This window comes from Chlamydotis macqueenii, chromosome 1 (assembly GCF_036417535.1).
Source record: "Chlamydotis macqueenii isolate bChlMac1 chromosome 1, bChlMac1.mat, whole genome shotgun sequence".
Taxonomy (NCBI): Eukaryota; Metazoa; Chordata; class Aves; order Otidiformes; family Otididae; genus Chlamydotis; species Chlamydotis macqueenii.
In genome coordinates this window covers 177174929-177195392 of record NC_141556.1, presented here as the reverse complement: position 1 = coordinate 177195392, position 20464 = coordinate 177174929, and positions in this window count along the sequence as shown.

Here is a 20464-nt window from a genome sequence, read left to right as displayed (position 1 = left end):
AACAGCTGCGGATGCCAAGGTCAGTGAAGAAGGAGAGGGAGGAGTAATGTTGCTCTAGGCAGAGATTTTCGTGCAGCCCATGGTCTGCAGAAACAGGCTGTACCCCTACAGCTGATGGGGGCCCATGGAGGAGCAGAGATCACCTGCAGCCTGTGGAGGACCCCACACTGGGGCAGGCGGATGCCTAAAGGAGGCTGTGGCCCATGGAGGGCCCACACTGGGGCAACTGTTCCAGAGGGACTGCACCCCATTGAAAAATGACCTGTGCTGGAACAGTTTGTGAAGGACTGTGGCCCGTGGGAGGGACCCCACGATGGAGCAGGAGAGAAATGTGAGGAGTTCTTACCCTGAGGAGGAAGGAGCAGAGGAAAATAATATATAATGAACTGACCACAACCCCTATTCCCTCTTCCCCACTGTGCTGCTCAGGGTGGGTAAGGAGGTGGAGATAATTTGAAATTAAGTTAAGCCCAGGAAGAGGGGACAGGAGAGGTGTGGGGAAGTTGTTTTTGTTCTCTCTCTCATTATCCTGCTGTGGTTTTATTAATAATAAATTGAAATAATTTTCCCCAAGTGAAGTCTGTTTTACTTACAATGGCAACATGAATGATCTCTCCCTGTCCTTGTCCCAAGCCTCAAGCTTTTTCTTACATTATCTCTCTCCCATTCTCCCGGAGGGTGAGGAGAGTGAGTGAGAGGCTGCGTAGCTCAGTCCAGAGTGGGGCTAAACTACCACAGAAGCCTTCAAAATTTAAACTCTTCTTCATAGATTTGAATTGAGAATACAATATTATTTGGAGGGTATTCTCATGATTCCTAAATTAACAAACTAAATTTTTTTTTTTCAGATGCAATTTCTGGGCATGGGCAAATTATATTTTTGCCTATTCATTGCTTTTTTGATTTAATTTTAAAATTATTTTCTGAGTCAATCCATCAAAGGAGTATTATCCTCCTACTTGAAACTTACATTCTAGTAAGTGGAATATTTCAGAAGCAAATTTTCTAGAAAATAAATTCACACCTGCATTTGCATTCATTCTTTCAGACAGTTAGTAGTCCCTTTTTAGTCACAAAATCATAGAATCATAGAATCATAGAATGGTTAGGGTTGGAAGGGACCTTCAAAGGTCATCTAGTCCAACCCCCCTGCAAGGAGCAGGGGCATCCCTGACTAGGTCAGGTTGCTCAGAGCCTCAAGGCTCAGCCTGGCCTTGAACGTTTCCAGGGATGGGGCCTCCACCACCTTTCTGGGCAACCTGTTCCAGTGTTCTATAACTTGCATAGTAAAAAATTTTTTCCTAATTTCTAATCTAAATCTACCCCCCTCTATTTTAAAACCATGACCTCTCGTCCTATTGCAACAGGCCCTACTAAACAGCCTTTCCCCATCTTTCTTGTAGGCCCCCTGGAGGTACTGGAAGACCGCTATCAGGTCTCCCCGGAGCCTCCTCTTCTCCAGGCTGAACAGCCCCAACTCTCTCAGCCTGTCCTCATAAGAGAGGTGCTCCAGCCCTTTTATCATCTTTGTGGCCCTCCTCTGGACCTTCTCCAACTGGTCCATGTCCTTCTTGTGTTGGGGGCTCCAGAACTGGACACAGTACTCCAGGTGGGGTCTCACCAGGGCACAGTAGAGGGGGAGAATCACCTCCCTCGACCTGCTGGCCACGCTCCTCTTGATGCAGCCCAGGATGCGGTTGGCTTTCTGGGCCACAAGAGCACATTGCCTGCTCATGTTAAGCTTCTCATCCACCAGCACTCCCAAGTCCTTCTCCTCAGGGCTGCTCTCAATCCATTCCCCACCCAGCCTGTATTTGTGCTTGGGATTGCCACAACCCAGGTGCAGGACCTTGCACTTGGCCTGCTTGAACTTCATGAGGTTGGCACAGGCCCACCTCTCCAGCCTGTCAAGGTCCCTCTGGATGGCATCCCTCCCTTCCAGCGTGTCAACGGCACCACACAACTTGGTGTCGTCGGCGAACTTGCTGAGGGTGCACTCTATCCCACTGTCCATATCGCCGACAATGTTAACTTGACAATAAGGACAACAAGGTATTCTGGTATTTTTTTTTAATGAGTAAGAAAATTGGAATTCGTAAGTAAGGCTTTTCAGGTGAAACATAATAGTAATTTAGATTTGTGTCACAAATTGATGAAAATGTTATAAAATTATAGTCTAAAGCAGATTAATATTCCTGATGTCCAATATTCACTTTTTGTCAAGAAAAAAACCTATGCATTTTTATAATACAATTTTGTGTATGTCTTCAGGAATTCAATTTCCACATGTTTTAAACACTGACAGCAGGGAAAAGCTCAGAAGGTCTTATTCTCTGTCTTTAACAGAATATATTCAACAGCCTCTGTCTTTAACAGAATATATCCAACAGCCTTTCTCAGGCTACTCTTGTTCTTATTTCAGTCTAAATGAATTAGATGCAAATAGCTTCAGTGATACTGGGGCTAGTAGCCAGTCAAGGAAGCTAATAGTAATTTATCTGAGTTCTTAAATAACTGCTTTTTTTTTTTTTTTCCCAGACCCTTAGAACCATTAAAGTTCATTGTAGTCAAGAAACATTAGGGTGAAAGAAGGACTTTAACTGTCTATGGTCTACTCAGATTTCTGAGGTAGCTTGATTACTCAAAAGTAATAGCTAGCAGTGAAAATGAACTTTTCACCAAATCAAATGAGACTTGAAATGGCACTCATTGTTCAAATCCTTTTTGTTCAATAGTGATAATTTTTTAGTTCTGAGTCCTTTTTTTTTTTTTAATAATTTTTCTGTTGTACTTACACTTGAGTGGTGGATGCCCCATCCCTGGAAATATTCAAGGCCAGGTTTGATGAGACTCTGAGCAACCTGGTCTAGTTGAAGATGTCCCTGGTCCTAGCAGGGGGGGTTGGACTAGATGACCCTTAAAGGTCCCTTCCAACCCAAACCATTCTATGATTACAGCTAAGGAAGTACACAGGGGAAAAGATTGGGATGGAAATGTAGCCTAGACTTAAGTATCCTCTACATTCTTGAGTAAGATAGAATTTGAAAATATATACCTGTCGTTAGCGTGTTGCTGTTGAGTAACTCTAAGTCAGTACTCTGTGACTTTACTGAGTTATATTTTTAAATTTTGAATTTTGTCAGCTACTCTGGATTTTGACTTCCTTACCAGGAGTTTACAATATTGTTGTGGCAGTTCCTCACTTGCAGGTAACAGAATCCCTTTCTGAATCCAGCCTATCTGCAATGGACATAACAATGGTATATACCTCAAGACATACAACAGCAAATAAAAAATTATGGCTGTAATGCTGATATATTTATTATGCCCGTTAAATACTGAGGAGAAAATTTTGGTTCCAGTAAAGGCTGCCTTTCAGTATGAGTGACAAAAAAAACCCTTTAATAAATCAAGTCAATATAAATACATAATAGAAAGCAAATTCAATCATTCTGTTTACAAAGACTTGAAGTTGTAATTTGATATTTAAATTAATAAAACTGGTTGCAGCAGCATCTGGCACTAGAAAATTGCTAAATCCTATGACATTTATTCCTCTTTAATAATTAGAGTGAAAAATTACATTGTGTCTTGGAATAACAGAAAGAGACCTACTCATACTAGAAACATTTGAGTGTTGTTGGTTTATGTTACCACCAATGATTCAATGAAGATCTTTTTTTTTTTTTTTTTTCACTTCCCTTGTGAAAATAATCCACCTTCCTCTAAAATGATTCATTTTAACGGCTTTGATTCATTCTCCTTGTTTACCCTTTGTCTTTATTGTGATCAATGTTTCTTACGTTGTCTTTAAAATAAGTATTATAGGAAACCAGGTTAGGATGTAGATTCCCCATTTTGTTATAACTGCTTTGATAAAACAAAGTGTCTTCAAATGATGCCAAATAGGACAATGTGGATGAGCGTCTGACGGCACTGAATTGTTTAATTTAGTGTAAGCACCACAGAATGCTTCCAGAATAAATCTAGGATCATTAGTCCAATTGCTCTGGTGATAACTGCTTGTACTAACATTTCAGGCAAAGAAATGGATTCATTTGCAATCTGAATTAACTAAACTCCACAATCTCCAGAACACAAGGCTATCCAAGTGAGCATGCTTTAAAATTGAGATTTTTGTTGATGTGTCCACACTTATATGTGAAGACTGGAAATAATATTTGAAAGTTTTTAGCCTTTTTTTTTCTAGTCACTATACTGACATATTCTTTTCCATATTACTTCAATGCCTGCAGACAGATACTTAATCAGAATAGGAACCAAACAGAGGAGGAAATGTTGCATATGCTAATTGATGAAAAGAGAAAGGGAACAAGCTAAGAACTTAAATCTGTATTAAAAAAATAAAGGCTTGCGAAGTTTGTCTGTGTGTGTGTGTAAATATATATATATATACACACACACCTTGTATATTATATATACTTATATAATAATCTTTTTTTTAATAACTGAATTGAAAAACAAGCATTTAGATCCTGTAATGTATTATGAAATATCTGACCTCCTAAATGGGTTCAAGTGTAACTTACTGTTTCCCATCACAAGGTCACCGCTGTATTTAAGACCCTTGAGAAAAAAAGATAATTGATTGAGCTGATCTATGTGCCTTGCTCATCTCACCAGGCCTATTTCTCAGCTGCCCTGGGTTAATCACCAAGTCCACAGCATGCTGATGTCCTCCATTACATCATAATTAGAATACAGCAGGCAGAGATAGGGAAAGCTGGTGAAATTATTCATATTTTCTTCTAAGGAGCCAGATGTTGCCAGATAGATTTCATTTAATTCTATGACAGCTGCAATAATAGTCTCCATGTGCAGAGAGCTGATAGTGACATCGATAACGATGTAAGGAAAGTTAACTGAGGCGTGCTTCTTAGCTAGTTAATTATGATTATTCATTATTGTGGATCATCTCATCTTATTTGACAATTATAGTTGATTGGGGAAAGATTTAACATGTGCAAATAGAAACTACTTAAAATATAATTCTACAAAAGTTGAATTATGTCCTCTAATGTAAAGGCTTTGCAGTGTGTTGCTTATGGCTTACTTAACAGGTTTGATTTTTCTTAGGACATAATGTTTCCTATTTGGGAACATATCTAAAGAGGCAATACATACCAAAGTTCTGCATGGTATTGCTGAAGCTGAGATACAATTTCTGTTCAAAGTTAATACTTTTAAAACTGATACTGACAATGACAAATATCAAGATATCTAGAGGAATATTTCATTTTCTAAAATGCATTTGCATTTTGCATAAACTAGAGTCAATTTTTAAATTTGAGGGATAATAAAATAACAAATATAACAAAAAGAGTGAAACAAATTCTACCTGTGGGCTTGGGTGGTAGACAAAAAAAAATATATATAGCAATTTAATCCAATTATTTTATTATAATTCTTTTGAAATATGTATTTTAAAATATTTCTTGATATTTTAATATTAGCAAACTGTTTCCATAATATTCATATATTTCAAAAATTGTTACTTTGTACTTTCAAACTGAAAGATTAATGGTAAAATAAAAACAAATGTCTGGCTGTACATTCTTGTCCTGTAAAAATTAATACTTATTATTGAATGTGTAATTCGGAATATTTGGAAATATAAGCAGCTGTCTTAAATTGTTATACATTCTATCATTCCTACCTTAGAAACTAAATATATGTGTATATATATAACTAAACATACACACATATATGTATGCACATATATGATATGTGATGGTACAAATATTCATGGAAGTTAAAAGTAAAATGTTTGTGAAATATTTTATTCCTAAAATTATCAAAAGTTACTGAAAATTTTAATTGGTCACAGTGCATGCTAAAAGGGATATTTGCATTTTTCTGTATTAATCAGATTTAGAGTATGCCTGAGTTCAGTCTCAAAGCATATCTTTGTGTTCCTTTCATTCTGACTGTGCTCTATCTCTGCAATGGATACAACAGAAAAAAAAAAAAAAAGAATACCTATATTCATATAAATTAATAAAATAGATCCCCCCCCAAAAGTAGTTGCCTTTTTAAAAATTTTGGTGATTTTTTTTAGTATTTTTTGTTGTTGTCATTTTTTTTTTTTCCTCATCACTGGTTAACAAAACAGCTTATGTTGATTAACTTGGGTACTATTGTCTCATTTAGTGAGATGACTCCTTGTTCAGTTTATTAACAATAGCACTTCAGTAAACAAAGATCAGTAGCTGAAAGAAAGAAAAAGCTATGAAATTGAATTTCCATTCAATAATATTTTTTCCAGAGTTCTGTTGCTTCACTTTTTTTTTTTTATTAACTAAGGTTTCTGCCTGGGTAGGTACTACATTCAGGTGTTAATAAGTAAAGTTATGGCCCCATCCTTCATATCATTCTGTTCATTCTTTTCTCATGTCATAGTGCTATCTGCCACCACTTGACCACCTATGAGAACTCCTCTGATTGCTTATTAATAAATTAGCTTCACAATAGTATCTCGTGGCCTTGGTAAAATAAAAACAGCAGACTAGAGTCCTATAGAATAATGCAGTGTAGAGGTGCAAAACAAAAGTACATTTTCTAACTCATACTGCTAAAATTAATGACTGCAGGTAATTGCTGGGCATGCACAGTGTAGTGTATAAAATCCATAAGACAATTCTGCTGAAGAAAAAGAATCTTTGTGATCAATATAAGACTTCATCAATCCATTTAGATACCTGTATGCCTATGCAAAGCAGAGCTTGCATCTTGCTAGTAACTCTCATCTGTTCTTTGCAGCGCATATAGTCTATCCCTACACACCACTCATTTAATCTTCTCTTAGCTTTGGAACCAAGCTAAGCATCTCTGTTTTGAGTGTTTATATGGTTTGCAAAATGGGATTTTGTGACAGCTGATAGAAATTTCTTTGCTTGTATCTCAGTTTTCCTTTGAAGACAATTTGACAACCCAGGCACAGGAAGCACAATTTACTGTTGTATCATGATCTGCCATAAAGAGAGCTCTACTCTATCCTGCTGACAATGTGACAATAGTTTCTAAGCAAATTCCAGGTTCATTTATTTGCTACTTATGTGACAATATTTTATTCAAGACCTTTAAGAGGCATGGTCTTGTTTTTTTTTATTATTTGCATGTTACAGTGTTTGCTTCTTGATCTGTAGCAATAAGAAAAGCTTTGCATCTGCTTATAGCACAATGGTGGCCTCATATTGACAGAAGAACTCTTTCTTTCTCAGCTTCTACTTTTTCTTTTCTAGATATTCTCCCCCCAACACACACACACACATACATACTGTAGCTCCATTTGGAATATATTTTATGCCACTACTTCTTTGAGGGTACAGCAAAAAAAAAAATATTTAATAGATATGTAGCTGGTATTATTTTCTTGTCTATCTTCTGTAGTGAGAATTCTTCCAAGTAGAGCACAGCAGAGTGTGACAAAACAACAGACCTTAATATGGTAAATGTGAGAAGAGAACTCATGTTCACTTACAGTGAGACAATTTATTGATGGGTTTCAATTAATTTACTTCCTTTGCTATAGGTTTGAGTTTTATTACCTTAGGTTAGAGATTGGTTTGTAAGATCTCAAATAACTGTCAGAGCAGTGCAGCTCTATCAAAGACTCTGGAATGTATCCTTCTCACTTTATGAGTGTCTCAGTGGAGCAATAGTTAAAGAAGCTTGAAATTTTATTAAGCAGTATTTCAAGGATTTGCCAGGCTAAAATGCTGGGGTTGATTTTCTTTTCCACCGTCTTGCCCTCTGAACAGTATGAAATAAAATACTGTTTTGAAAAGGTAGAGTTCTAAACACGTTCAGTACCTGCAAATGATTACACAAACTGTTCAATAACTAAGAATTAAACCTTGCTGTCTTGCAGAGACTCAGTAGTCAATCTTGGTAAAAGACAGATAACCCATAGCCCTATCTTAAATCAATGTGAGCTCATATAGAAGATCTGTGTCTGTTTCAATTTTATTTCTGTAAAACAGAAAATATTGTCTGAATTTGTGAAGCATTTATATTAAATAACTGACACGCCAGAAAAAAAGAAAAAAAAAAACAAACACAAAATCTAGCAAATCAAAAAACAAGCCAAAATGAAGTAATTTTCCTTTAGAGAAGAATTTTTGTATTGAATTAACAAAGAAACACACACATCCATATCCTAATAATTAAGAGGTAAAAACCCAAAATAGATGATTATTCACGGTCTGACCAAGTCTGTAAGGGGGATGTTATACTCTGTATCATACTGAAGAATGGTCCAATTTTAGTTTTACTTTTTTTTTTCCCTGAAAAACATTGCTTACTTTCACAAAACTTTGTTTTGTGATAGCCAAAAAAAAAAATTAACAAATTCAGATAAAATCAAATTATTATTTTTAGTAGAAAAAGCATAGAAAGCAATTATAATAACAGTAATTATAATTATAATTAATAATAATAGTAACAACAACAATAGGTGAAGGAATAAGAGAACAACAGTTTTGAATGCATTGAGGAGGGTTTGATTTTTGCAGCACAAGACATAGTGCAAAGACCTCTGTAGTGTGGTACTTGGAGACAGGAGTTTTCAAATATTTTTTTGAAAAGATTTGAACTTGTTTTTAAACTGGTGGGACCGTGTTCATACAAGGCAATAAATATGTTGAGAGCTCCAAAGCTAGCATCCAACAAGTGCTTTGCAAATGAATATCAGTACTATTAAAGTGTTCTAATGCAACAGAAATAATTTATGCCCTAGCAACCAGGAGAAAATTGCAGTTGCAAATTAAAAGAGAAAGAGGAGAAAAAAATACAAGGAGATTCAGAGATAGAAAATGTGGGCAGTGAACAGCATGTGAACCATGTTATATTCACAGTGATCTTGATTTCCCAACCATTGAAACATAATGTTTTCGTTGGAAATATGATCAGATCATGGAAAGAACAGGAAGAAAACTAGTGCTTCTACTCTTCTGATTATAAAGCTAAGTTTTAATTAAGACATTAAAAAAAAGTATACATGTATGCACTATATTACATGCAATTACATTAACTGTTTTTTCTCTCATATTTTGAACAACTCAGTACGTTAACGTTAGGTAAAAGTGTCATGACTGAATTATGTAGTTTTGATTCTCCCTTGAACCTAAACATCTCCAGCAGTATCTGAAAATGCCCTGTGGTTAACTGTTCAACGTATTTGCTTGAAAAAAAAAAAAAAAGTTTCTTTGTTTGTAAATATCTGCACTTAAATGATCACTGTCAGCACCAGTTTTCAGTCTTTGTGGCTTCCGTTGGCAGGACTCTGGCATGAAAGCATTCTGACATTTCTTTCTTCCTAGTTGTTTAATATAATCGATTAATAGTAATTTCAAGAGCACATGCTGCTAAAAATACTGTTGCATAACATCATAATGATAACATCATTAGTAGCCACAGTTGCCATTGACTATGATGATATTCTCACAAGGATTTTTACCTGAACTTTTTTCTACAGTTAGGTTTATTTCTCTGTCTAGAAAACTGCAATGTTGTGACAGACCTCTCTCTTTATCATGCAGTACTCTCTAACTCCCTAATCAGCATCCCAGAAGCAGAACACTGTGCAATCAGCCTAATCTGAGATAATAGAGATGGATATTACATGGTGTCGTAATTCAGCCCCGATCAAGACCAGACTAAGCAGTCTCTCTCTCACTCCCCCCACCCTCTGAGAGAATAAGGTGAGATGATATAAGGAAAACTGCTTGAGGTTTGAGATAAGGACGGGGAGAAATCTTTAAGTTACTGTTACGGGCAAAACAGACTTGACTTGGGCAAAACTATTCATTTATTAATAAAACTAGCAGGATAATGAGACAGAGAACGAGATAACCTCCCCCCACCCCTCACTCTTCCTGGGCTTAATATTAGCTCTATTATCTCCCCCTCCCCAAGCGGCACAGGGCGGGGAAGAGAGAACGGGGGTTACAGTTAGTCCATCATACTTTTCACACCACAGCTTCATCTTCGGGGGAAGAACTCCTCGTATTCCTCCTCTGCTCCTTCATGAGGTCCCTCCCATGGGCCACAGTCCTTCATGAAACTGCTACGGCACGGGTCATCTCTTCCACAGAGTGCAGTCCCTCCAGAACAGCTGCCCCAGCGTGGGCCCTCCATGGGCCACAGCCTCCTTTAGGCATCCACCTGCCCCAACATTGGGTCTTCCACAGGCTGCAGGTGGATCTCTGCTCCTCTGTGGACCTCCATGGGCTGCAGGGGAACAGCCTGCTTCATCATCATCATCACCACAGGCTGCAGGGGAATCTTGGCCAGGAGCCGCATTACTCCTCCCCCTCCTTCTGAACTGACCTTGGCATCTGCAGCTGTTCCTCTCACAAAAAAAAAAAATTCTTCACAACAGGCTGGCAGATGCCTCTCAGGATCCTTTTTACATCTCATTCATATCTCATCTCCTCTCCACTTCATGCAGCTGGGCTGGTCCGAGTTGGGCCAAGTCGGCTGCCTGGAGGGAGGCCAGAGGGTGAGGCCTGCAAGGCCCATGAGGCTCGCGCCTCCTCCTCTCTGCCCTCACTCATCTGCTTCACATCTTCTCCTCTTTTTTTTTTTTTTCTTTTTTCCCCTTCTTAAATAAGTTATCGCAGAGGCGTTATCAGGGAACATTCTGCTACCAATTGGTTTGGCCTTGGCAAGCAGGGGGTCCGCCCTAGGCCTGGCCGAGTCCACTGAACAAAAGGGAGCAACACCTAGCAGTTTCCTACAGAAACTACCACCTTACGCCCCCCTCACTAAACAAAACCAGAACACATAGAAAGTTTCATATTTCATATGTGCAGTCGTTCTGTTACAATGGGAAGCTGTTAATAAATGACAATCTAATTTTTCTTTTGTGAAACTACAGAGTAGAACGGGACAAATATATCCTAGCCTTAGCCATAGAATCATAGAATGTTTTGGGTTGGAAGGGATCTTTAAAGGTCATCTAGTCGAACCTCTCTGTAAGAAGCAGGGACATCTTCAACTAGGTCAGGTTGCTCAGAGCCCCATCCAACCTGGCCTTGAATGTTTCCAGGGATCAGGCATCTACCACCTCTCTGGGCAACCATTCCAGTATTCCACCACCCTCATTGTAAAAAAATTTCTTCCTTATATCCAGTCTGAATATATCTCCATCTAGTTTAAAACCATTACCCCTCATCCCTTCACCAGCCCTTCTAAAAGGTTTCTCCCCATCTTATAAGCTCCCTTTACGTACTGGAAGGCTGGTATAAGGTCTCAATTCCTTATCCACTGAGTGTTCATCCGTCCAATACATGTCTCTCCAGTTTAGAGGAAGGATCTCATGTGGGACAGTGTCAAGTGCTTTGGTTTCGCTCATCCATCTATTTAAATATAGTACAAAAATATATAATTTTTCATTTATACTTGTGGTCAGACTTAAATTGTCTAGGCTTTTAGACATGTATATCTATGTCCATAGCTGGGTTTTCTTAACAACTTAGCGGTACATCTAACGTATTACATACTACATTTAACTTATATGCCTTAATATATATGACAATGCAGAGTTTATTGTGTCTACTATTTATACTTCAAGATATTTTTGTGTGCACTCTCTTATGTGTTAGTTGACATACATTCCAAGAAGAAGAAAGGTAAACAAATCTAGCTTGTCAGAGATCTGGGTCACAATATTGCTACAGATAAGCAAGATGTTGCAGCTACCATATCTATCTATGCATTTCTTGAAAGCTGCCTTCATAATAACATAATTTCTGTAGGGCACAGATATTCACCTCTAATCACTCCAAGAGGAACAGAAATCTAAATATTTAGTTAGAAAACTCTATAACAACAGTCTGCGTATAAATCAACTCCAGACATTAAATACAAAATTAACTGCAGGGAGAACACTTACAGTAAGACACAGTAAATTTAGGGTTGAAATATGCTCTTGGTTATCTAGGCTGTAGTTCAGCTGACCTTAAAGGGCATTTTCCAGGCATCATTCTGCTTTATTGACTTTAATCAAGAGATTTCTTGACCCCTCTCTGAAAACATTTATCATAGGATTTATTCGTATGAAGCACCTGTTACATATCAATGTCTTCCAGAGCAGATACTATTTTTATAATCTATTTATAGTTTTTGCTTGTGGCTCAGAAAACACATTTAAAAATACTTCTTAGGGTTACAACTTTGGATTGGTCAGTAGACACTAAAATAGTAGTACAGAAAGAGGCTAACATATCCAGAGAATATAGAGGTAAGCCCATATTTAAATTAAGTCCAAAGGTAGCCAGATATAGGAACAAACAGATAACATACATTAAAAAACATCTCATTGCAGACAAGTTATCTGAAGACATGTGTTTATGGGATAAATACAGGAGATTAGAGTAAATTCAGGAAAAATACAAGTTACAGTAAATAAAAAGAGAATCCTATTTTGAGTCACTAACTGAAGAGTTTGGGGTATCTATTGTGTTACTACAAGGTACAACTGTGGAAAAAGTTCACTCAAATTAACAGAACATTTTAATAACTTTGAAAGTGTGTATTTTTAACATATATTGTTAATTCATTAATTAACTTATTTATTTTTAAATACTCAAAAATAATTCTACACTTAAAGAGGAGGTTTATAATTTACAGAAATAATTGCTACCTGAAAGATGAGACAAAGACAGAGAGGGTGTTATACATTAAAAATGTGATTTACTGAAAAAAAAATGCAAATCATATTTAATTATGGATTATGGCCAGTGACTTATTTGTATCAATTACATAAATTATCTAAAATAACTTCATATCTAGTAGTCCTACTTTTAAGTATTTTAATCATTTTTTCAGAATTCAACAATACATTATTTGTATAACTGGTAATAAAGAGGATATCATAATTCCTAAAAACCTTTTTACAGAAAGGAAAGCATTTTATTAGTTTCCAAAGTTTACACATTTTATTTCCAAAAGTCTGAAGGCTTGTCCTGAGCCTAAAATACACTTCAAGTCTGGGAACTTGAATTGATTTAATTAATGACCAATTAGCAAACTTTTGGTTACTGATTCTGGTATTGAAATTTAACAAAGAAACAAATAAACAAACACTTCGGCAAAACATCTTTCCTCCCCACTTCCTGGTCTTCAGTTTCCCTTGCACGTATTATACTCAGTTGCTTTGGTAAGGCAGCAGGCAGTGCAGGAGTTAGAGGTCAGTGCACTGTGGGTGACTTGCAGTCATACGTCCTCCTCAACCTCCTTTCTTGTCCCTGCTTGGGGTGGCTGCTTTTGTTTCTGCCCTGCTCTGGGTAGCTACTTTGCTTTTCTTCAGCGTTTCTTTTCCTCTGGTGTCCCTCCAGCCCTTGTATCTCTCCTGTATTGCTGCTTGTGTGTCTCCTTCCGCATAGCATAACTGTGCATATGTCTCTCCAAGAATCAAATCTGAATAAACATTATCTTACTTGGTAAAATAAGCTCATACTTTTTAAATTATAAATGAGAATGGAGCCTCATGAAACACCTGGGCATCTGTCCAAACATACATATCTTTAACTGCATATTGAAATTATCCTAAACCTAGGGAATTCCATGTGCTAAACTGTTTGAAAGGTTACTGTGGCCAGGTGTCATGAATTGGCATAGGAATAATAAGAAGAGCACGGACAGTCACCAAGCAGGAATGCTAATGAGTGAAGAGAGTAGAAGTCAGCCTGAAGGACAAATGTCATGACATTTGTGAAAAGAACATCATACCACAATGATGTGCTTAAAATCATACATTTTATAAATATGAAACAAGAACACAAGGTTAAGTAATCATAGAATCATAGAATGGTTGGGGTTGGAAGGGACCTTTAAAGGTCATCTAGTCCAACCCCCCTGCAAGGAGCAGGAATATCTCCAACCAAATGTAAATAAAAAGCGCAGTAAGCTGATCCTAAATCAAAGAACCGCAGAATAACAGAATCACAGAGTCATAGAATCATATAATCATCATAGAATTATAGAGCAGTTTGGGTTGAAGAGGACTTTTAAAGGTCATCCACTCCAACATCCCTGCAAGGGGTAGGGACATCTCCAACTAGATCAGGTTGCTCAGAGCCCAACCCGATCTGGCCTAGAAGGTTTCCAGGGATGGGGCATCTAGCACTTCTCCGAGCAACCTGCTCCAGTGTTCTACTACTCTCATTGTAATTTCTTTTTTATTATTTCCTTATATTGTCTGAATCTACCTCCCTCTATTTTAAACACATTACCCCTCGTCCTATCACAACAGGCCCTCCTGAAGATCTTCTCCCCATCTTTCTTATAAGGCCCCTTCATGTACTGGAAGGTAGCTATAAGGTCTCCCTGGAGCCTTCTCTTCTCCAGGCTGAACAGTCCCAGCTCTCTCAGCCTTTCTTCATAGGAGAGTTGTTCCATAAATAAGTCTTTAAAAAAAAAAAAAATCAGTGAGGACACACACAAAAAATCTTTATATTTGCCTTCATTATCTATTTATCTTACATTTTCAGCCAGGGGCAGTGCCGTTCAAAGCTCTGGTTTTACTGGCTCAAGCTAAGATGCCAGAAAGATGGACAGATTTCAAGAGTAATAGTCACTGACTGAATTGGAAATACTGCTTTGAAATGTGGGACTGTTCACAGTGCCCTGAATAACAATTTCTTTCATTTTTAATTTAACATACCTGTCTTCTTGTCATTAGGATATTCAGAAACTTCACTTCCTTTCCTTTTTTTTTGTATTCCAAAATGCTAAACATACCTTTATTTTCATGTTTCAAATATGAAATATTGAAACTTTTAAGTGAGTAACAAATCAAGTGCTTTACCTTTTTTTTGCAGTCCATATCTTCTCTGCTATTGCAAGTTGTAAGTTCCTATACTTTAAATAAAATAGATCTCATAGAAAACAAGGAAAATTATTTATTTTTAATTGAAGACTTAAGAAAATATAAGTACTTTATTCAGAAATAACTAGAACTGTTAAATTACTTTAATGATTTTTTTTTTTTTTTGGTCCTCCAAAATTGCTTTTTCAGTTCTCCTTTTTTAAAATAAATTCTCAGTCAATCTTCTCAGAGACTATAGATTCTCCCTTTCTACTCAGCTCTTGTGAGGTGATTCTCCTTCTCTACTCTGCCCTGGTGAGACCCCATCTGGAGTACTGTGTCCAGTTCTGGAGCCCCCAACATAAGAAGGACATGGACCAGTTGGAGAAGGTCCAGAGGAGGGCCACGAAGATAATAAGAGGGCTGGAACACCTTTCCTATGAGGGCAGGCTGAGAGAGTTGGGGCTGTTCAGCCTGGAGAAGAGAAGGCTCTGGGGAGACCTTACAGCAGTACCTCAAGGGGGCTTATAAGAAAGTTGAGGAGAAACTTTTCAGTATGGTCTGTTGCAATAGGATGAGGGGCAGTGATTTTAAAATAGAGGAACATATATTCAGATTAGACATGAGGAAATTGTTTTTTTCCAATGAGGGTTGCCTAGAACAGGTTGCCTAGAGAGGTGGTGGACGCCCCATCCCTGGAAATATTCAAGGCCGGGTTGGATGAGGCCAAGTGCAACCTAACCTAGTTGAAGGTGTCCCTGCTCCTTGCAGGGGGGTTGGACTAGATAACCTTTAAAGGTCCCTTCCAACCGTAACTGTTCTATGATTCTATGACTCTATAGTTCTTCTCAAAAACACATCTTCCACTGTTGCTAAAAATATGTATACAAAGTTCAGTTTTTCAAGAAAAGTTATGTAAAAAAGCTCACCAATTGCCATTTTTTCTAGATTAAAATTCGTAAAACCATTAGATGTTCATGAAGTTTTGCCATCTGTCTAATTTTGCTAATGGAAGTGATTTGTTGAGAAAGCTTTTTCACTGTACTTCACAGAGTCAAAATAGCAAGAAAATAATAGTCACTAATTTAATGGACAGATTTTTTTTTTCTAGAATAAGGAACATAATGGAATTTTGTCTTACAATTTTGTTTTGACAAAGTAGATAAAGACAAAGAACTGGCCCCTTGCTCAACATTTTCTGTCATGGACAAGAAAAAAAGTTTTCTATGTTGTTAAACTCATACTTTTTTGCAACATAATTAATATTTTTAAATATGCACTTAATTTAAGGGATTGTTTTGTCAGATTATGTCTAGAAAATTTTTTTTTTTTTTTTTTGCACAGAGATATTACATATACAATCCTACCAAGTCATGAGTACAGGAAAGAGCCTACTAGCAGCAATTGCCTCAAGCGATGTGCTGTCACAAACTCCAAAGCTTTGATGAGCTGAGAAAAGGTGGAAAGTATAAGGCAAAGAATGAGGAGCGGGTATGAAAGCGAATAGCTGAGTCTCATGCTTGTTCCTATGTTAGTCAGCAGAACAGAAAATGACAGGGTGTTAGGGGAATGCATTTTGTAACCTTTTAAAAGGAATCACAGCAACTGCTTCCACATATGTTCCTTAGCTCCCCTGAGGATTTGCTCATTGCCTTGGATGAGGAGTGATCACTGTTCTCTCCCAGCATAGGCCCTACTTGCAAAAGCCAGACTAGACTTCAGAGGAAAGAGAGCAGGCGAAGAACAATAGCACTTCCTTCTAAAGTGCCTTGTACCTGTTTGTTGTTAGGCACTCCAAGACTTTCTCCACAACAGCTAGTCACATGTTTAGAGCTTAACATAGATTTTTTTACACAGAGTCCCTGATGTACCTGTCTGATGGATTTCATCTGTTTTAAAAAAAACAAAACTGCTTTGTTCTCTGCTGTCCCTGGAGTTTTCAGACTATAGATACTGCTCCAACTTGCCTCACACAAGCACAAAAGATTCCCTGCAAGTAATTCAGTCACAGATGGTGGATAGGCTAAGAAGCAACATGCCACATCATGTGATACAGAAAATATAGGTTAAAATAGCTAGCTTACTTGATCAAATAAATTATTCCCAGTGACCCTGGTAGAAAGTGCTTTAATATGGCATTAATGCCCTTCCACTTCTTTTATTATTGTATTTCCTTTAGAGTTATGTATTAGTAGCCAGTACTGGGGTATCATTTCACCATCTGATATCTTAAAGCACTCAGAATGATGTTAGGAGCAGATACGTGTAACTAAAAAGTTATTGTTTTAATAGTCTAATAAAATTATTATTATTGGTTTTGTTGTTGTTATTGTCATTATTACTATAATGATATAAACATGTTAATACACACATTAATACACAATTATTTTTCTGGCATTATGTTCCCCTTTCTAGTGTCTTTCTATGCCTAAGGTACCAGTCTCCTTGAAGAGGAACAGGAGAAGGGTCGCAGAGCACTCTAGCTTCTTTGACAGGAAGAATATGAGACAGTTGGGGGAGTTTTTTCCTCCTCAGTTTTGGCTCCAATGGGAGAAATGTTTTTATGTTTCCTACAGGTGGAGGAAAAAGAAAGATGATAAATACAGAAAAAAGGAACATAAATCTAAGGAGTAGACAGGGCATATACAACATTTTAATTGGTATAAATGCTATATATATAGCAACACTTACTTGTTGTTACATTTATCTTATTTTAGCACTCTTTGCCCTATCAGCACTTTTCTTATCATTGTCTTTACATATTTATATAACTGGGAATCAGTGATTTTAATGCCTGGTGAATTCAAATGTCCAACACATGGCATTACAGTGATTTTATGAAGGAAATAACCCTCAAAAAGACTAAGTATTGATTTATTCAGATTTTTACATGTCTTTCAGCAAAGTCCAGAGATACCGGATTTGGTGACAGGCAATAGTCTGGTGAGGTGGTTCCTTCAGTATCTCCAGTTTTTTTAAATTTCTAAGTTCCACATCTTGAATTAATTTTCAGATCTTGACCAATGAACATTTTGATCAATAGCAGTAGATCAATACTAATATTTGACCTGCCAACACTAGTATTTTAAAAAAGACAATACTTTGTTAAGTTTAGCTACCTGAGAAGTAAAAATACTAGGTTTTGTCTGCCTGTCCCATCACCTTCAAAACTGTAAAATAATTATGTGTTCCAAAAAAAAAATTATGTGAGGGATCAGAATCTCCACTTTTTTTCGTACTTATGTCAAGCCAGCACAACTTCAGTGAACAGCATGGAGCCTTACCTCAGATGTACAAGGTAATTTGTGGCACAATGCAGTAAACTGATTGTTTTCATTAGGAAAAAAAAAATCAAGATAACTAGTGCTCATCAGTTAGGGAAAGGAAGTATAAAAATTACAAAAAAAAAAAAAAGATACTTATGTAAATATCCTCTATGAACTCCCTTTCAAATTTTTTTTTGTTTATGTAGTGTAAACATGCTTCAATATAGTCATGTTTAGAAAACTCAGGACCATCAAAAGGAAGCCTGGTGCTCAAAAAAAGAAATGTCAGAGAGATAAATGTTAGTGCCACATGTCTCCAATTTCAGGATTTCTGGCTTTTCCAATCAGATGGGGAACTTTCTCCTGAGATACAGTAAGGATGTTCAGTTTGCTTAAATATATACTTGTACAGATCATATCATAGAAATCTTTATGATTTGTTATTATGACACTTAAACAGTGAGGTGATTTGCTATCCATAAATTTTATGATCTACTGTGATCTATTAAATCCAAGATGCAAAGGAGACACACATAGCACTGCCACAGAAACTGACAGAACTCTTGAAAGTCAACATGCATGCAACAGTTTTGAAAGACTGTTTCCCTGTCCTGGAAACAAGGTTTGCATTTCTGGAAATTGTCCATGCTAAACTTTAATTGGTTCAAAATTAGCTCAAAATCAGCAATTCTACCATCACTGTAGTTGCTGTTATCAATGGGACATACAAAGTGTTTTGTTTCTAGGATGTTGCTACCTTGGGACATTCAGAAAGCGCAGTTTTGGCCAGAACAAAATAGAGGTCACACCTAACCTTTTAGTAGCCACCAAAACATGTACTTGGTTGTTATAACCTGAAAGTGTGTCATTTAATCATGTACCATGTGCCTCGTGTGAATCGCACAGCTTCCTCATGGAAGTGACACTGGCTCAAATCTGGTTGAATTCATGATCCTTCCATGTTTCACAATTCTGGTTTTTGGTATTTGGGGGATCCTGTTCTCTACGTCTATTGACATGACATCAAACACTTCTCAGCTGTCTCTGATTCAAGGCACTGTTAGATGTAAAACAGTAGTGCGACATTGGTTTAGGTTTACTGAGAAAATTGCTAAACTGCGAGAAAAATATTTTGGGAATGAGATAACTTCCATGACCAACACAAAGATCACTGCTAGGATAGTAAAAGTCTGTTGCATTCTTCACAGTCCTCGCAGTCTGAACGGGTGTGGGAAGACTCTAGTATTTTGGAGGACCATGAGCTAGCAATGCCTTCAGTATGATGCTAGGATAGATGTCATGTTGAAGGACTTAACTATGACGGTGCAAAAAAGGAGACTGAAATAGTACATAGACTGAAATAGTCCATAGTTTAGGACTTGTTGTTGTGTTTTTTTGGCTTTTTTTTGTTGGTTTTTTTTTTGTTTTTTTTTCCAGCAAACAACTGGGTTTTAAAATATTGCTAATTACATCAGTTGTTAGACTAGAAAACAAATTCTGATTTTTTTTTTTTTCATTCGGTATATAGTGGATAATTTCATAATTTATGTATCTCGGGGAAGGTGGTATTTGAAGAAACACAGGATGACTGACATTGGAAGTCACCTTTGGAGATCCTCTAGTCCAATCTCTATTCACCCAAAGTTGAGTCAATGACAGCAGGTCACCCAGGGCCATATCAAGTCAGGCTCTGAATATCATCAAAGGTGGAGATACTGCAGCTTCTCTGGGCAACCTGTTCCAGTGTTTGACCTCCTTCTGTATTGTGTTTGCATGGCAAGGTTTTGGAAGCAGGAGGGCTAGAGGGGTGGCTTCTGTGAGTGGCTGCTAAAAGTTTCTTCTATGTCTGATAGAGCCAATGCCAGCCAACTCCAAGACAGACCTGCCACTGGCCAAGGCTGAGCAACAGTGGTAGTGCCTCTGTGATAACACAATTAAGAAGGGAAAAAAATGCTGCACAACAGCAGCCAGGAAAGAGAGAGGGCTGAGAATATGCAAGAGAAACAAGTATGCAGACACCAAGGTCAGTGAAGAAGGAGGAGGAGAAGGTGCTCCAGGCACCAGAGCAGAGATTCCCCTGCAGCCTGTGGTAAAGACCATGGTGAGACAGGCTGTCCCCCTGTGTCGTAGTTCAGCCCTGATCAGGACCAGACTACGCAGTCTCTCTCTCACTCCCCCCACCTTCCGAGAGAATAGGGAGAGAAAATATAAGGAAAAACGGCTCGAGGTTTGAGATAAGGACAGGGAGAAATCCTTAAAGTTACCGTCACGGGCAAAACAGACTCGACTTGGGGAAAACTATTCATTTATTATTACAAACAGCAGGATAACGAGACAGAGAACAAGATAACCTCCATCCACTCCT